We start from the raw sequence: 17,460 nt of genomic DNA on the forward strand, positions 1-17,460 counted from the left end.
AAGTGCTGTACAATTGCACACAATATAGGCCCATATGATTCTTCAGCACATAAGAGCCCTGAGGAGCCACAACATCAGTTATAGAGTCAGCAGCAACATAGCCTGCGAGTAGCCACTTCAGTGGAGAGGCAGAGTGTACAGTAAGAATGACGAGACTGAAAGACGTGGATAAAGAGAGATAAAAAAAAAAAAACATGGTTACAATATTGTGCTTAAACAGTTAAATTATTTTGTCCCATCTGGTAGAGCTGAGGTTTTTTATTTGCAAAAAGAAACAATGCAGGAGGATCCCATTGTCTGATTTGCAGGGAGTTTAGGGCTTTATTGAGAACACAATAAGTTAAAACAAGAAAGTACTGCATAAATATGCGTACATGGACTCATGTTTCTTCTTATAAAATGATAAGTAATGTAAAGCCAGCGTATCTGGAGGTTTTATATTGGTTTGAAATGCCATTTTTAGTGGTATAGTTCATCTATGCATGCAGGTAGACAAAAAAACAACACAGTATGAGCCTAACAAGGGTATGACTGTACAAAATCCATCTTTAAACACCACAAACATGTTGACTCAACACACACATCACACACCTCATTTATGAAAATCGTCCCTGAAAAGCATCAAAGAGTGCAACGCCTTTGTTTAGATTTTTTCCCCCTCTTTTTCATGTTATTAATCTGAGTCGGTTCATAAAAAAAAATAATGTGATAAAGACATTGTGGTTCATTTCAAGACCGTGTATGTGTTCTTTGTACTGAGGCTGGAATGCTGAAATCCAATTAGGCCTGATGTATCATAAATGGAGTGTATTTTAACATCTGTGAGTTCATCTGTGTGTGTGTGTGTCTGTGTGTGATTGCAATAGAGTTCACAGAAAACCCAGGTTCAAAGGCGAGCCAAATGAAAAGGCCAAAGATGATAGGGCTACTCTGAGGCCCCATCCAGAGGAGAAATGTCACACATAAAGAAGGGAAAGCAGAGCAGAGAAACAACAGAGAGAGAGGCTGATGCAGGGGTGAAGTAGCTTGAGATTGCACTCTAAGTAGAGGTAAAGGGGCATCTGATCACATGTGTGCTCGTATGTGCGTGTATCGATGTGTGCGTGTGTTTGTGTGCATTTGGATGGGGGAGGTTAATGTTGTTCATGACTAGTAGAGTCATTTCACAGGGCTAGAGGCGCGGCTGGATGATGGATTGGAAGCTGAAGGGGCGAGCAGATGGGTAAGTAGAGAAAGTGAGGTTAAGTGGCAGTTAGATGTTGCAGATCTAAGTAGATCAAGAGTGGGGGAGTGGGAGTTTGTATGTGTGAGAGAGAAAGGGAGCAAAAGCGTTAGAGCAAAAGAGTTAGACAGACCCCTACGCACAAGCTATATTTCAAAAAGTGCCACCAAGACATAATCGTACTCGGAATGCTGCATTTTTGACAGATTTCGCTATTTATCTATTCGGCATAGGAACACGATGGTGGAGTCACTCTGTCTTCCCTCCTGTTTCTCCATGATGTGTTCTCACAGTGAGAAACAGCTTGAAGTTCATTAATTTCTAAGTGGAACTGAGTGACAAAAGTGTGGGTAATTAGCAAGCTTGCCGTGCTTAGAAATTTTCTTGTTCAATGGTCATCTGCAGTCGTAAAAATGATAAGTCTGGTTAGTGTGTTAGAGTCTGTTTGATGACTAATGCGGCTTCAGAAAAATGAAATTCAAAGGTTTCCAGTTGCCTTTCGTTTTCAGATTATTTGGGTTTATCGGATCACTGGAAGTTTTGAAGACATTTATTTGGTAAATGTGGTCTCATCTGCAAAACAAACAAACAAATAAACAAAAAAATCAAATGTAAGCTTTATGAAGTTCGACAAAATGAAAATTAACATATTAACTGGACACAATCTGTGGACCATGATTCATAAAAACAAACTTTAAAATTCCCATTGTTTTCTAATGCAAATGTTAACTTCAAGCATAAATTGAGATGAAAGGTTGAAATAATGAATCTTTTTCTATTAAAGTAAAAACCTCGACTGAAATTTGTCCTCAAGAAAGGCTATTAACTATGAAACTGGGGTGGGGATCTTCCCCCAGTAGCCCACTCTCTTTTTAAGGCAGTTATTTCTCAAACTGTGAAGTGAGCCACTGTAAGTGGGACCCGGCTGAATGCAGATGATTTTCTTTTATTAGGGTTTTTTTTAAAACAGGAGAATTTACTAAAAGAAAAACAAACAAAAAAGCCCCACAGGTTTTGTTCGTTTGCTGTTATCAAAATGAGAATCAGCCTAGCCCCCCCCCCCTTTTTTAAAGGTTAATGACTGATAAATAAATAAATAAATAAATAAATAAATAAATATTGTGCAGTGTGGGGTGACACTTTTTTGGCAAGCCAGATAATCACAGCTTTGAACCATTTTTTTCTGATTAGCTGCCCCTTGGAAACAGAAGGTGGGTACGGCTGCTGTGCTCACTCCGGAGGAGTGCCTGAGATAACAATATGATGCAGAAAAGAAGAAGAAAAAAGTTTTAACTGTGGTCTTCAGAGCAGCTTGAATCCTGAGGTTTTGGCTTATTTTCTTGCACATATGTTGACTCTTTTATTTGAAATTTGGACCATGTTTAATATGAGCATCTACAATTGTAACAGCATATATATGAGAGAAAAAAAAGGCATAATAGGTCCCCTATGAGAAATTTTACTCAAATACCACAAATGTCAAGTTCTTGGTAGGAAAAAATGGGATCATCAGCATCACTGGGTTCCACTATATGGGAACCTTGAATGTCTTTGCAAAAATTCATGGCAGCTGTGGGTGTATTATTCAGTCTGGCCTGAAGTGCTGGACTGACTGAGAGACCTACATTGTATCCCTAGAGCAATCTTGCATTTTTACAGCATGATATGGAGGCAGGTAGCAGGCAGTGACTGTGCTGAGAGAAGTTTAGACTGCATTAGCAGAGAGAGGCAGGACACGCAGTCAGGCGCCAATAAGATCTGGAGAGGAGGGAAATGAGTTGTTGGTGTTCCCGCCTGTTTGTCTTCCACCATATTGTGGCTGGTTGGGGCAGGCTGTCTGGGTGGCAGGTCAGTCACAGGCCTGTTAGTGTGCTGTCACAGACAATTGTGGCAGCGTGGGATTGATGAGGAGTTGCAACAGGAAGGCTAAGAGCTGCTGGAAACTACAACAGGAAGAAGAACAGATGAAAAGTAGAAGGCGAGGAGGAAGAGAACTGGAGATGTGATGACAAATTAAATAGACAGATTGATAATGTGACCCATCCAGATAACTGAAGTGCTTATCAAAAGGTTAGGGATTCATGTCTGTAGGTGGGAATGTCAGCAAATTTCTTAAAATTAAACTCCTACTGGTCTCTTGGGCTAAGGATCTCCCCTGCTCCCTCACCTTCTATTCTTACATTTACCCTTTCAGGATCTGGTCTGGATTGCAATATAAATGAGAAAAGTTTTAAATGTCAAAAAAATAAATAATTTATTGGAGTTGTGACTGATTAACCACATAAAATCACTGGTAAACCAATACTAATTTTCTGACAAACTTTACCACCTGAAAATCTTGGCACCCTATCAGGGTTTGAATTGTTCTTACACAGTAAATACATATAATGCTTTGGGTGTCCAGGGATCTCCTAAAAATCCCTTAGTCCCTCTGTCCATTAAACCAGTCCCACCTGTTGCTCGCAAAAGGTTAAAAATAAATAATATTTGCAAAGTCTGGTCTTAACCTCTTTTTCATCCGAATCTGCTCTCCCTTTCTTAACTCCTTTCCAATTATCGTAATCCTTCCATCCACTCTGCAATGTTTCTTTTTTTTTTTTTTCCTTCACTGACAGCTGCTAAAGGATGTAACGGCTGATGTACGAAGGGTAATGGTCCTCTTCTTCCTCTTTGCACCCCTGCTTTCCTCTCCTCTTGGTTTGCTTGGTGGCGCTCCCTCTCCTAATTCAATTCTACATGCTTTTCTTGGCCCGACCAGCTCCCATCCTCATTCAACAATTTTCCCCTCTGCCTGTTGCATTTCTTCTTTGACTTCTTCCTTTAAAATCCCCCCCCCCCCCCCCCCCCACACACACACACACACACACTCTTCTTTAACTTCCAGCAATCCCTTTCTCTTTTCTTCCCCAGCTTTCTGTCTCCTTGTTCCCAGTTGCTGTGCTTTTAGTGCTGGCTCTGATTTGCAACCTCTGGCTTTTCCCCATCTCTCTCTCTCCTTCTCTGGGTCGTCTGCTTCACTCAGACAGAGCAGCACTGGGGCTGAGAGGGGTCACGCCTGGGTGAGGGATATCACTTCACACCTATCTCTTTCTATCCTTTCCCTATTCCCCTTTCCTCCTTCCCACCCCTTCTCTATATTTTCTTTCTCTCCCTTTGCAGTGTCCCTTTCTTTCCTCTTGACATCCTTCCTTATCCTCTCTCTCTTCTTTTCTTCCTCAGTTTCCCCCTTAACCTCCAGACATAATGGATTTAGTGAATATTTCCAGAAGCGCATCAAGTTAAAATACTCTTTTTGTTTCACTTTATCTGGCTTGCATTCTGAAATAAACGCCTTATTTTTTCCTGATTTCACTTCTCCCAGGTGCTGCATACTGTATGTATTCAGGAAATTTTTAAGGTACACACATGTGCATGTCTTCTTTGTTCCAGCAGAGGAATGCTTTGGGGAAAAGACTGTGAATGAAAGTGTGTATAAGAGTGATGATGAATGGCTGTATATGTGTGAAGCAGATGCTGCTGAAGGGCTGTGTGTACACAGATGCCAACACAGAACGCAGAGAGATGCAGAATGAGAGAACCACAAACAGAGCGATGAGAAGGAAAGTGACAAAAAGCAGAAGATCACGACTGGAAGAGAAAAAAAGATAAACTGGTTAGTGTGCTTTCTTTTGGGGGGCAACTTAGGGGATCATCTTCCCCCCTTTGGCCCCTCCCTGGCCCCAGCCAGAAGCCTCCAGGGGTCCCTTGGTTCCTGAGGAAAAACATCTCGGCCCCCATCACCCCTGAACCCAGTGCTGGGCTGTTTACCTTGGCCTGGCTGCCTGACAGCTTTACTGATGTTACATACAGGCACACAGGGACCCTGAGTCAGAGAGGGAGCAGGAACACAAGGAGAGAGGAGGAGGAAGAGAGCGGGATAGATGAGGAATGGAGAAGTGAGGCAGACGAGTGATGAGGACAGAGGGTGCAGGGGAGTAAACATAGGCATGGAATAAGGTGAACAGAGTAGAGGACTAGAGAAGGTGAGGGAGCAAGAGGCGCGAGAGGAGAGCAAGAGTGTTAGCTTACTCTGATCTTAATCACCACAATCAGATCCATTTGTGGTGATCTCCAGAGGAGAGCGCTGTTCAGAGGGCAACTAAGTGCACACTGAGTACACACAGTGAAGAAATATTGCCGGAAAAAAAGTCTGCACTAAAAACACAGGCATTAATTTTCATCAGCTTTCTAAGTTGATCCCTGTGTATATAAAGCAATATTTTGTTTTTAGGGTGATTGCTCAGAGTAGTATGTGAGATTTAAAAAGCAAATGTGAAATGGAGACTCAATATTTTGACAGGAGCTAACGTTACGCATTACACTGCGTCGTAGAAATGTATAGGCACTTTCCAGACCTTTCGCGGGGAGAGAATGCCGCATGGAGGGGCCCTCCTTACATAAATGTTGACTTAAGTATACCATATCTACTTTAAAGAAATAAACAACATCATTTGGAAACAAAGCTGTGCATCATGGAAACGCCTTTATTAACAGAACAAAAGCACACTGCAGTTAAGAACGATGGAGCCTGTTCAGAGGAAATTCAGTAGAAATGACTCAGATGGCCAATTTTTTTTCCACAAGTCACGGAAAGCACAAAACCAAGAATGGACACTGCTTTTAACAGTGATCTGAATTTGCATTCCTTCTTTGCTGCTTTCCAGCAAACTTCTCCTCATGCCTGGCAGTTTATCTACGCAGGCGTTTGTTTGTCCATTTCTGAACCACAATGCTGGGCTGGGCTGGACCACAGGGGTTTCTGCAATGGGGTGGGAGGTCTGTGTTTTGTAGCTCAGAGCTCTAAGCCTTGTTTGTCTGTACCGAGCAGCTGCACAAGCTGTAATAATACAAACAGGCCTTTGAACAGGCTGCTGTGTTGTGCCGCTCTGGCTTGGGTTACATCGCACACACTTGCTCTCTGCGAAACACACGCATACGCACTCATGACGGCCAGACTGGCAACAGCACATACTTTTAAATTCATGCCAAAAACACATGTTCACACGCTTATGAATACCAGTCGGTGTGCAGGCATGCATGAGCACGCAAACAACTGTGCGCTCTTAATCGTTTATCACAACCAACTGAACTCACTCATCCCTGCCTGTCGAACTTTGATTGATCATCTTAAACTCTGCCATCACTCTGCCTGACGGCCTGTTTGTCCGTCTCCTCTGTTTGTTTGTTTGTTTGTGTGGACAGGCGGGTGGCTTGCTTGCTGTTTGTTTATGGCCGATCATTTGTCACAATAAATCATTAGGGAGGGACGCACACACATGCGCTTTTGAGCCCCCTGGATCGCTTCCCCAGACTCTCTCTCAAACTGATTTAGGCTTACACAAACACTTCAGACTCATTGCGCTGTCAACCTCACACACTGGAAGCGGCGGCTTCCTCACAGAGGGAGAGAAAAAGGGGGACATAGCTGCGGTCCATCACACTTCACTGCACTGACGGATGACTTCCCCTGTCATTATGTAATGAAGTTCAGAGGTTCACCTACAAACTGGCCTCTGTGGCCCAACAGGATATGAGAGGACAGGGAATTGGTCTGTAGGTTGCTCGGTCTCTCCTCTGGTGCCCTACATCGCTACCAGTTGGTGATAAATGGGAAGGAAAACGTGTCCGTATCCATGTGTACAATGCGTCAATACAAATTTAATTTCAAGTCCAAAACCACTGACGCTAAAAGATAACACAGGCCCATATATAACAGCTTACTGGTTTGGACTACTGGTATATCTCAGTGGAAGCACACTTGTAATAACATTTTTCATATGTTTCATATGAGTGAGCATTTGACCTAAGGCCTAAGTGGTGCATTTGATACAGTGGATTATGGTATCCTAATCTCCAGACTGGAGAGCTGTGTGGGCCTTAAAGCGGTCGCTCTCGAATGTTTTAGATCTTCCTTAACAGGCAGAAGGTTTTCTATCAGTTTAGGTAGCTTTTTGCTAACACCTGCTCCCCTCACAGTCAGGGGTCCCCCAAGGAGCAATTCTTGTTCCTGTTCTTCTCATTCTACATGCTCCCATTAGGTTCAATTTTCCAGAAAAATTGGAATTTCATTTCAGTGTTATGCCAGTGATTCACAAAATTTTGTTCCTCCTAAAAAGAAATACCACAACCCCTTTGAAAATCATGCCCGACTGTCTTGCAAACATAAAATCAATGATGGCGCTAAACTTTTTGAACCTGGCTTCTTCACACTGGATCCCAGTGCACTTTGGAGTTGATTTTAAGATTTATTGTTTGTTTTTAAGAGTCACTAAATGGGTTAGCATCTCTTTACCTTTCTGATCTTTTAACTATGCCCAGTCCCAAAAGATCATTAAGGTCAACTGACCAGATGCTTCTCATTGTACCAGAAAGCAGATGAAAGAGGAGCGCAGAAGAGGTTTAGCCTTTGCTGTAGCTGCACCTACACTTTGGAACAATTTTACCTTCAAATTAGAAGCTCACCAACACTCGCCATCAGCAAATCCTATTTGAAATTTTTACACCTTAGCATTAAAAGCGAATGAATCTTTCTTTTTTATTAGTTTTTTTAAAGAAATTTTTTTCTTATTATGGTATTTTATTGATCTTATGGTTTAATCCTTTACTTCAGGATTTTGGTGAATGTTTGTTGTTTTTAAATGTGCTTATAAATAAACTGACTTGATGGTTGTTGTTACCAAACAATATAATGTCATAATAAATTAAGCCATATTATTAGAATGCTCTTTACATTTATATAATATGACTTGACTAATAAGGTTTACTTTATTTACATTTCAGTCTTAACTTACAGCATGTTAAGTGAATCGAAGGGATTATCAGATAGTATTAGGCGTGACTATTTTAAAGATTGTATTGCTAATCTGTTTACATGTGTGATTCTTTATCACTTCCCTACTGATTCCTGATCAGTTTTCTTGCTGATTGTTTGTCTCTAAGATAGTCTGAATGCAGCCTTAAAAACAGGTAAACCAGGTGTACAAAACCTCCGCTGCTATGAGTTTGCAATGTGCAACTGTCAGAATAACATGCCGGCGATGAGAAAAGCAACTGATACACAATTACCATTCCTGAATGCCTAGTCAAAATAAAGTACAACTGGATAAAAGCAAAATAACTTTGCAGGACTTTCCTGTGACGGTCCCAGCAAGAGCTGAGGTAGGACTCAAGTTGATATGTCTGGATTTATGCATCTATGGATTACATAGAATTGAACAGCTTGCCACAAAGACAGCAGAAATACAGTTACTCATTTCTGACAAGAAGATCGGGAGATAGAGATGACTAGAAATTATTATTGTGCTGAAAAGGATGTCAAACAGTCTAAGAGTCACTGCTACTAGTACTGTCAGTTGCACTGAGAATCAACATTCAAGCATCTTTTAAGTTAGTCAGGTTTTAAAAACATTTCAGAACAAAACACAAATGAATATTTCAACCGAGTCGGCTAGTGAGAGAGAGGACTTCAGCAAGGTGTTCATGTAGTGCTCTAAATGGGTATTGCTGGCCACAATGAGCTTAGGTAGCCGTTAGATTAAATGTGATTTAAAAAATATAATTTACCTAAACAATCATTTTCAGCTTTACGATTAATATTAACTATAGTCTTTGCTTTTATCCTAAGGTTGAAGGACACCATGTTTTTCATTTTACTATTCAGGGCAAACAGGCAGCACAATGACAAATAAAGGAGACAAAAGGCAAACCAGTACCAAGACCAATAAATATTATGTATGTTACCATGCTGCTCATTTGTCTGCCCTTTAATGTGTTTGGCTATTTTTAAGGTAAGCCTATGTTGTGTGGAGACCTGCACTTCTAGGCCTATTTGTATATGAGTGAACTGTTTTGTTCCCTGCCTCATTCTCTCTCACCACTTTTTGTTTTTACATGACATGTTGAGATTTGCTGTTTTGTTTGGTTTGCAACTCCTTAGCCACAGTCTTCATTATATAATGAGGGGGGACGGTATTTGTGGTGGGCAGATGGAGGTCAAATCTGTGTTTGGAACACACATGCATGACTGGTCAGTCAACCACGGTGGGTTATGCAGACTGAAGATTCAGCAAAACAACTGCCATATGTGTTTTGGTGCAGATGATAGCTAGGGAAGCAACTGTAGTAACAAAGACAGATTTGGCCACAGGAACTGGTGCTGGATCAAAAATGACATACTGACTTGCTATTTAGTATGCTAATGTAGTATTTGAAAAAAGTATGCCAAGTATTTCTGGTGTAATAACAAAGTATGCAAGAACCGGACAGCAGGCCAACATAAATATCTCATAATGCAAGGCCATTGCTTGACAGTGACAAAGGCAGCTGAGATCTAACATCAGTAACTCTTCAACTTAAGTATTTAAATAAAAAAACGTTTCTTTTTGTCCCATGTAATATATATTTTTAATGTTTGTCCGTACTTGGCCAATCTCAAACAAGGTCAGGTTACCATGACAGCATGTCTCTAACTGTGAAGCTCATGACTTGCAATCTACAGTGGTGCAGCCAACAAAACACATACTACTGAAATTAAAGTATTTTGAACAGTGGTGCATATGCTGGATATATAGTGCATCTAGTATGTGATCTCAGACACAAAACGGTAGCATTGTGTAGCCTATGAAGAGATCCTAGAAGGCAAAACAATTAAAATTGTTCACATGAAAAAGAAACCTGACATTCAGAAAGACTACAGTCTAAAGAAATAAAAGGCAGGACAGACATGAAACACTATCGATGTGGTTCTTCCTCATTAAAGGTTTATCGGGAACATGTCTTTGTAATCACTTCAACTACTAGAAGTGGGAGACAAAAGTGATGCAGGTTTGAAAAATTTAGCAACATTTATGATCATTTAGCTAAATTTTCACAAATAAAAATTGCTGAATAAAGAAAGTCGAGTTCAAAAACATCTCGACTGGTGGCAAATACAAACTGACCTCAGTTACAATTAGAGGTGACCAGTAGAACAACACGTGGTGTACATAGAGGAAAGTGATGGGTTACCCGAGGGGGAAAACAAAAAAACAAACAAATAAATAAAAAACAAAACAAAAATATTAAGCCTGTAAGTGTGATGAATGGGCCGTGTTTAGTAAGTTATGACCACGTGACCAGATGGGCGGGGAGCGACCCAAAAAAGAAGACAACTCTTATCATTTCAATTAATGATCGTGAACCCGTTTGTCCGTACATGGCCAAAGTTTGAGCTAAAGTGAAAGTGCGTATCTTTAGCTAGGCGCATAAAAATTCTCTTAGTTTGGTCACAATGCAATTAAGCTAGCGCTAGTTTGTGTGTGAAGCGAATTACCGAGGATTTTGATTTTAAAGTTAGAAGAACCCAGGATGACAGGAAAAGAACTGAATCCCCCGAAGAAGGGAGTTTAGACGATGGGAGCTCGTGAGGGACAAAGGTAATCCGGAAAAGTTAATGGGACCGTTTCATCTTCCGCTATTTCCAGCTGCTTTTGTGCCACACACATCTCTACACCTGGAACAAAACAGTAAGTAATTTTTTCATTGATTTTTATGAATATGTGGAGCGGGTTCTTTGAGAGCCAGATACTTTTGGATTTTTTTTTTTTAATAGATTCATTGGTAGGAATTTAGACATTTTCATAGTTAATGTTTGTTGACATTTGTGTGCAGCTTTGAGTTGTTAATTTAGTCTATTCATCCATTTTCTAAATATTTATTTTAAAGTATCAATATTTTTTAATTTAAAGCAAACTCATTTTGAATTCTTTGCATATTTACTTTTTTTTTTTTTTTTTTTTTTTTTAAATTTTGTAGTGGGTTGGATCCCCTTTTTACCACATCAGTTCTCCTGCCATAGATTCAATAAGCTGGTGGAAAGATTGATCACAGATTTAGGTCCATGTTGACATAATAGCATCACACAGTTGGTGCAGATTTATTAGCTGCACATCTGCCTGCATGACTAAATACATTACAGTAAGCCTGAGCCGACTGGTTTGTTGTTTCTAGTTGCAGGTTGTAATAAATTCATTTTAAAGAGGTAAACTTTTGCATATAAACCCAAAAGCATGTCCAAAATGCTTCTGATCTAAACTCAGTTCAGCCATAGCTTCAATTGTTGAAGTTCTGTTTCCATCTCTTTTTGATTCGTTTCTGGTTTACAGGAGGTAGCAGCAAATGTGACCATGGCATGAGTAATATGAAAGATGCTAAAGCTAAAACTAAATCCTTAAATGCATTGATTTTTCTATTAGGCAAATGTAAAAATACTATGAGTTGAACTGTGATCAGATACTGGATATGGACCTATAGTGCACGAGCTGCAATATGAGTGGATGTGTTAGTTAGTATGTCATATATTGAACGGGCTTTATTTTACCCTTTGGACCCGTGACTCACCGGTGGGGTTGCATCAGTGGATGCTTGTGTAGAAACACATTATATGTCACAGACCCAAATGCATGCACATATTTCCATGGCCTCTACCCCTCCACCCCTGCTGTTTGAGTAGTGTTAGGTTTATGGCAGCCATGTTAGAACATAGGCAATCTATCTTGGACAACAGGAAAGATGTAGTGAGATTCATAATAAGAAATGGACAAAGAGAAAAATCGAATGGGAGTCACTTAGAATGGGAGGTAGGTCTGCAGGAATCCTTAGCTCAGGCCTTGCATTGATAGAGTGTGATATGTGATAGAGCTGGAAGAAGAGAGGTGAAAAATAAACTGGTAAAATCATACAAAGAAGCAAAAGGCTGGACTGGAGATGGTGCAAAAAGCAAGAGGTCACATGGAGGCTACGTAAACCACAAATGAAAAAAATTGTGATTGGTTTGATTGCTAGTGTGGGTCAGATCAAGTGTGCAGTGAGGTAGAGAGAACTAGGGATCAAGGCTAGAGGGGCTATCAGGAACAACACATCTGCAAAAGCCATTAAGAATTGTGTATGTATGCGGCGTGATGCTGTGTTTCCCTGGCAGGCCTGGCTTTGGCCTGAGCGGTAAAACTGAGATCAGGTTTCGTCAGCGTGCAGTGGGGGGCCGTCTCCAGTTGACGCGTGATGATTTAGTCAGGTGTGAGCGTGCACTTTCCAATTTGGAGGGAAATAAATTAGAAGTGATTTTTTATGAGACCTCTGTCTCAGGCTGTCTCAAGGCTCTCTTTCCCTCCCGCTGTGCACTGTCAGCCCAGCTGATGTGTTTATAAAGAGGGCTGCAGTGGCCCATAAACACACACACGCACAAGCACACAGAAGTGAGTAATGAAAACAACAGCATGCATGAAAAATACACATGTGCGGACATCTATGAGAAACCCACATATCTGACTGTGTGTGCAGAAAAATAACTTTGCAAGCTGAATAAAATGTCCCTCGTATGCCATTCATGCGTGTATGATGTGCATAAATCATGCGAAAATATTACAGTAAAAATACAATAGTTAAAATAACAAAAGAAGCTATTAAATCAACCATCGGGGGAAGTAAATGTGCTCATACCCAACCTCATTAAGAGCAATTCTTTTCACTATTGTTCTTGCTTGTGTAAGAGCAGCTCTACTTAATATTGAAATAAAATAGAGCAACACAAGTGTGTCAGTAATAAGAAGGAAAACAGAACGGATCCAGACCAGGTTGATGATGATTTTCTAGGTGAGAGAGACACGTCTTAGGTCACTGGGGTCTACAAGCAGGAACCCCAAATCCCACCTCACCTCTGCGCTCTGTTTGGTTCCCCTGCTACTGGGCCCACATATGGTCCTGGCTGGAGTTACTAAAAGACTACCTGACTTGTCTTGTCTGCCTGACGTTTTTCCTGCATGGATTTAGTTTAGCTGTCTCTTCGGTTGTCTGTATTAAAGACAGGACTATTCCCTGATCTTACAGTGTTAACCTGTGCCATGCTTAATTTATAGCAGAGCGGTTGTATCTGTTTGTGGAGGTATTTCCTTACAGATAGGGGTTTTCAGCCAAAGCAACTTTTCTGCAGTCCTCTAAAATCCCAACTGCATGGTGCTCGATGGGGACGATGTGTCGGTTAAATGTCGATTTGGTAAAAAAGCAGGCCAGGACAGGGAAGGGAGCGACAGCAGAGTCTACATGTCAAAGCACAAAAAACACCATTAAAGATCAAAACAGCAGCATGAAAAGACAGTAAATTAGTGGTAATTCCAAAATAAGGTGATCTAAAAGTATTACTTTCAAAAAATGAATCCAGCTGATTTTGAACTGGAGCTGGAAATTCATAAAGTAGCACTGCTTATCACTCACAGCCCCCACATAGACAACTTCAGTCCATTGTAAAACAATGGTATGTCATACACTAATGCCACAGCTAGTATGAAAGATGGATGTAGTTACTGTGATGTCGTCGCCTGGTTTTTGAAGTTCTGTTTTGAAGCCTTGAGATTAGTGTTTTCATCTTAGTTTCAAAAAACCTAATGTGATGAAAGGTGGGTCTGACTGTCAAACCTCTTGGTCTTTGGCTAAAGACTTGTCAGTCACAAGTCCTTAGCCAATGAGCATAAATAATCCTTCATTTTAAAACACATTTATTTTATTTGTTTATTTATTTTTTTAAATTTAGTTTTCAGTATGACCTGGAATGAGTGACAGACCCCATGAACTCATTAGGAAAGTGCTTATAAAGGTTAACTAAGAAAGCGTTTTCTCATAGACTTCTACATGACTAAATGTCTGTTTGCTACCACAGCTATCGCCACCTAGTGGCTTTGCAGAATGCAGCTTTATGGCACATTGGCATTAGCTTAATTTTTCCAACCTGGCAGCTAAATCCATGTTTTATGCCGTCTATGGTAAATGCAGAAAACAGGTAAAAAATAAATGATCTCAGTGTTTTTGTAGATTTTTAGAATAAAAATGCTAGCAGCCATAGAAGTCAAACTGCTGTAACTGTCAAAGTGTCAAAAACACGAGTCATAATGTAAAGGGGTTTTGGTACAAGTGCCAAAAAAAAGAAGCTATGAGACAAACAATCAGTAAAGTATATTTCACAGTTATGGCACATCTGCAGGAGACTGACAGTGGAAATAAAGTCAAGGAATGAGGAAAACTGACTTTTGGAATCTAGCAACACCAGCAATACCCAGCATTGACATTGTCTTTTTGTTAAATAATTACAAGACTCTATATTGGTTTCTAACACTTGTCGTCATAACAGTTTGGAGTCTTGAAAAGACAGAGAAGTCAGGATTTGCTCCCTCTAGAGGGATGTCCACTACAGCCTTTAAAGGGAGAATTTCATGGGAGGCATTTTGCAGGATTGGAACTTCTTTCACTGTATGCTGAAAGCTCAGCTTGTCAGCACTGCACAAAGATGTAAACTGAAAACACTCACCGACTTATTCAGTCTATTAAGTGAAAAACATTCATCTTGAATGTCGTATCAGGAGTACTTTGACTTGAGAGGCAGTAGGCTACAACATGAAACAGTCTGCATCGGGTTAAAAGCTGATGGCGTGGTATTTCCACCTTGTTACTAATCTCAAGATTCGACAGTTTATTTTAGCATTATGAGACTAAATTTAATGCAGTTGTTTAGAGAAGCTGCACAATCCATTTTTAACACTGATCTATTTGACCCATCGCTGGGAGATAACTGTACCGATGCAAATATTGTGCCAAAGCATATGTGCTAAGAGAAATTTGTTTTCATACATTAATTTTATAGCAATGGCTGCCATACAAAGGCAGCTTGGCTGTGTTTTTTCATCTTACCCCTTTTTAAGTTTACAGTACTGTTTAAAAGGATTGGTCATGACATTTGGTATAAGTCCTATTTGTACGGAGTTTTAATGCAAGTCAGTATTTTGTTTCAATAAAATCCTTTTAGTAGCTCTGACATTTACAACGGGACTTTGAACAGGATGTGAGATTGCAGTCGTCATCTCCAGAGAAGTCAGTCTGAATTTGCCTAGCCCACTCCTACACACAGCAGATGAACAGAGGCGATTGGGAGCTTTTTACAGAGGGGGTCAAAGTCTCCTTCCTTTACGAGTTGTTACAACATGAATGGGAGCACTGAGAGAGGGAGGGAGGGGGGAACTAGGTAGGGAGGGAGGTAAAGGAAGTGAATGGTGTAGTTTTTCTCAGCTATAGTGCCTCTGAGTGAGGTGAGAGGTGGGGCCCAGGGGGCACTGGCTGGGTGGTCAGCGCGATCGCTGCCCTGTGTGTGTTTATTTGTGTGTTAATGGTTGTGTGTCCATATAAGCAGGCAAGAAAGAGAAGAGCGAGAAAAGGGACTTGTCCATGCTGAATTTGTGCGTGGGGATGATGAAAAAGTCTTCCATATTTGCTTAAGGCTGTTTGATCCTTTCTTCTAATGTTTTTCAGAGAATTTTCTTTCCCTCAGAGTACTGCTTCTATTCTTGTGTCATTGTTATTCCACACAAAGCTTACACATGCACATTTTCTGAGGTTTTGCTCTTTACGGCCTGCAGAATGAGGTGTAGACCAAAATGACTGGTCTAATCGAGTAGCTGCACGAGTCCTAAAACAACAGACCACATTTAGCCAATATAATTCATTCCTCTTGACCATAAAATATCCAGGCTTAATAAAAAAAAGGCATCGAGCAATGAAAGCCTGAGTGTTTCATTTCATACAGACCCGTGCTAAGAAAAACACAAGCAAACACAGAGTGATTTTCACATTAGGGAAGAGGGATGATGCTGTTAATGGAGTAGTCCGAAATTTGGAGAAGTAGGCTTTTTCAGTTTTTGTGGAGGGTTTGATGGAATGATCATAGCAGTCATATCTGTGTTGAGACTACCTTCAGCATACTGGGAGCAGTGGGAAACTGTTGGCAGAGGTCTGTTCGGCAGCGTTTTCCAGAAGAAATATAAGAAATAAATAAGAACAAAAAATTGTTATCTTCCATCTGCTTTTTTTTAACACCTAAATCAGTTTTACCTTTAGCGCTTTACTAATTATAAAAGTCCTTTTAGTGCTCTATTAAAATTATATGGTTTAATAACATTTTTCGAAAGCTCTGCTGTCATGACCTCAACACGGTAACTGTCCGAGTGACCATAAAATAACATTAAAATGCATTCATGCCTCATTTAGTCCCTTCAGCCCCTCTCCTCCAAAAACGCAGAACTAACTATATCTCCATGGAGAATAAAAATATGTAAGAAAAATCAAGATGTTTTTATCAAAACAATCGGATAAACTAACTGCTTGGCTGTCACAAATCTTGATAATGATGATTAGTAAAAGACGCTGATCTGTTCAGTTGATAAATCATAGGAAAATGTGACTGTTCTCTTGTCTCTGCTTCCTCTTTGTATTTAGAGTATTTAACATACATCAGCAGTGGATGTTGAGCCAAAGGGACTTTGGACACACTTGTTGTGTTGACAACAGGACACACATACAATAAACAACAGGTTCGCCTCCAGAGGCAATGGCTAACTTTAGGCATAATTAAGCAGTAAATGAGAAAATGGATGCAATTAGGCAAACTGCTGTTCTCCCATGTAAGGAGAGAGATTGCTTTCACTTTGGTATCATTTTAATTGATGCCGTCTTCCCACAATGCGTAAGCGGTCGTCCATTGTCCCAGGGCCATACTTTTAAGTTGCTTTTTTAGAGTGGCTAGAAATGTACAAACAAATAAATGAACCGTTTTATTGAAAAGTCTTTTATCCAAGGCACCAGTAAACCTCTGATCTACTGGTCTGGCTGCCAGTGGTTACAAAGTATTACACTGAACTTTGAAGCATGGATGCATCATTGTTTGCCCAAGAAAAGGGAGATACCTCTTACAAAAATAAATCAGACCTAAACCTTGTTTTTGGTTCCAGAATAAACACACTTCCTATGATAATACTCTGCTAGGTACTCACTAGCCAAAAGTCAGTTGTGACAAAGCTTGCTGTTTACTCCGAATTTACATTTTATCTTATGTATTTATTTATTTACCAGCAACCCCGCTGCAAACACATAGAATATTAATATGACAACTTGGACTCCTCCGTTGATGGAGGCTGACAGCTTTCCTCAAACTATGTGTTATATGCACCCAGATGACATATTAGGAACAAGTCGTCTGACAGATCTTACGCAGATGAAACAGACTGCTGCGCTCCATGGACTGGTATCAATTTTCTGAATTAACTCTTGGCGAGAAGCTATGTAAGCATCTCCCAAAATGTCACAACACATCACTAAATTGAAAATATATTTATGTTTGCAACACA

This window comes from Pelmatolapia mariae, linkage group LG23 (genome assembly GCF_036321145.2).
Source record: "Pelmatolapia mariae isolate MD_Pm_ZW linkage group LG23, Pm_UMD_F_2, whole genome shotgun sequence".
NCBI classification, from domain to species: domain Eukaryota; kingdom Metazoa; phylum Chordata; class Actinopteri; order Cichliformes; family Cichlidae; genus Pelmatolapia; species Pelmatolapia mariae.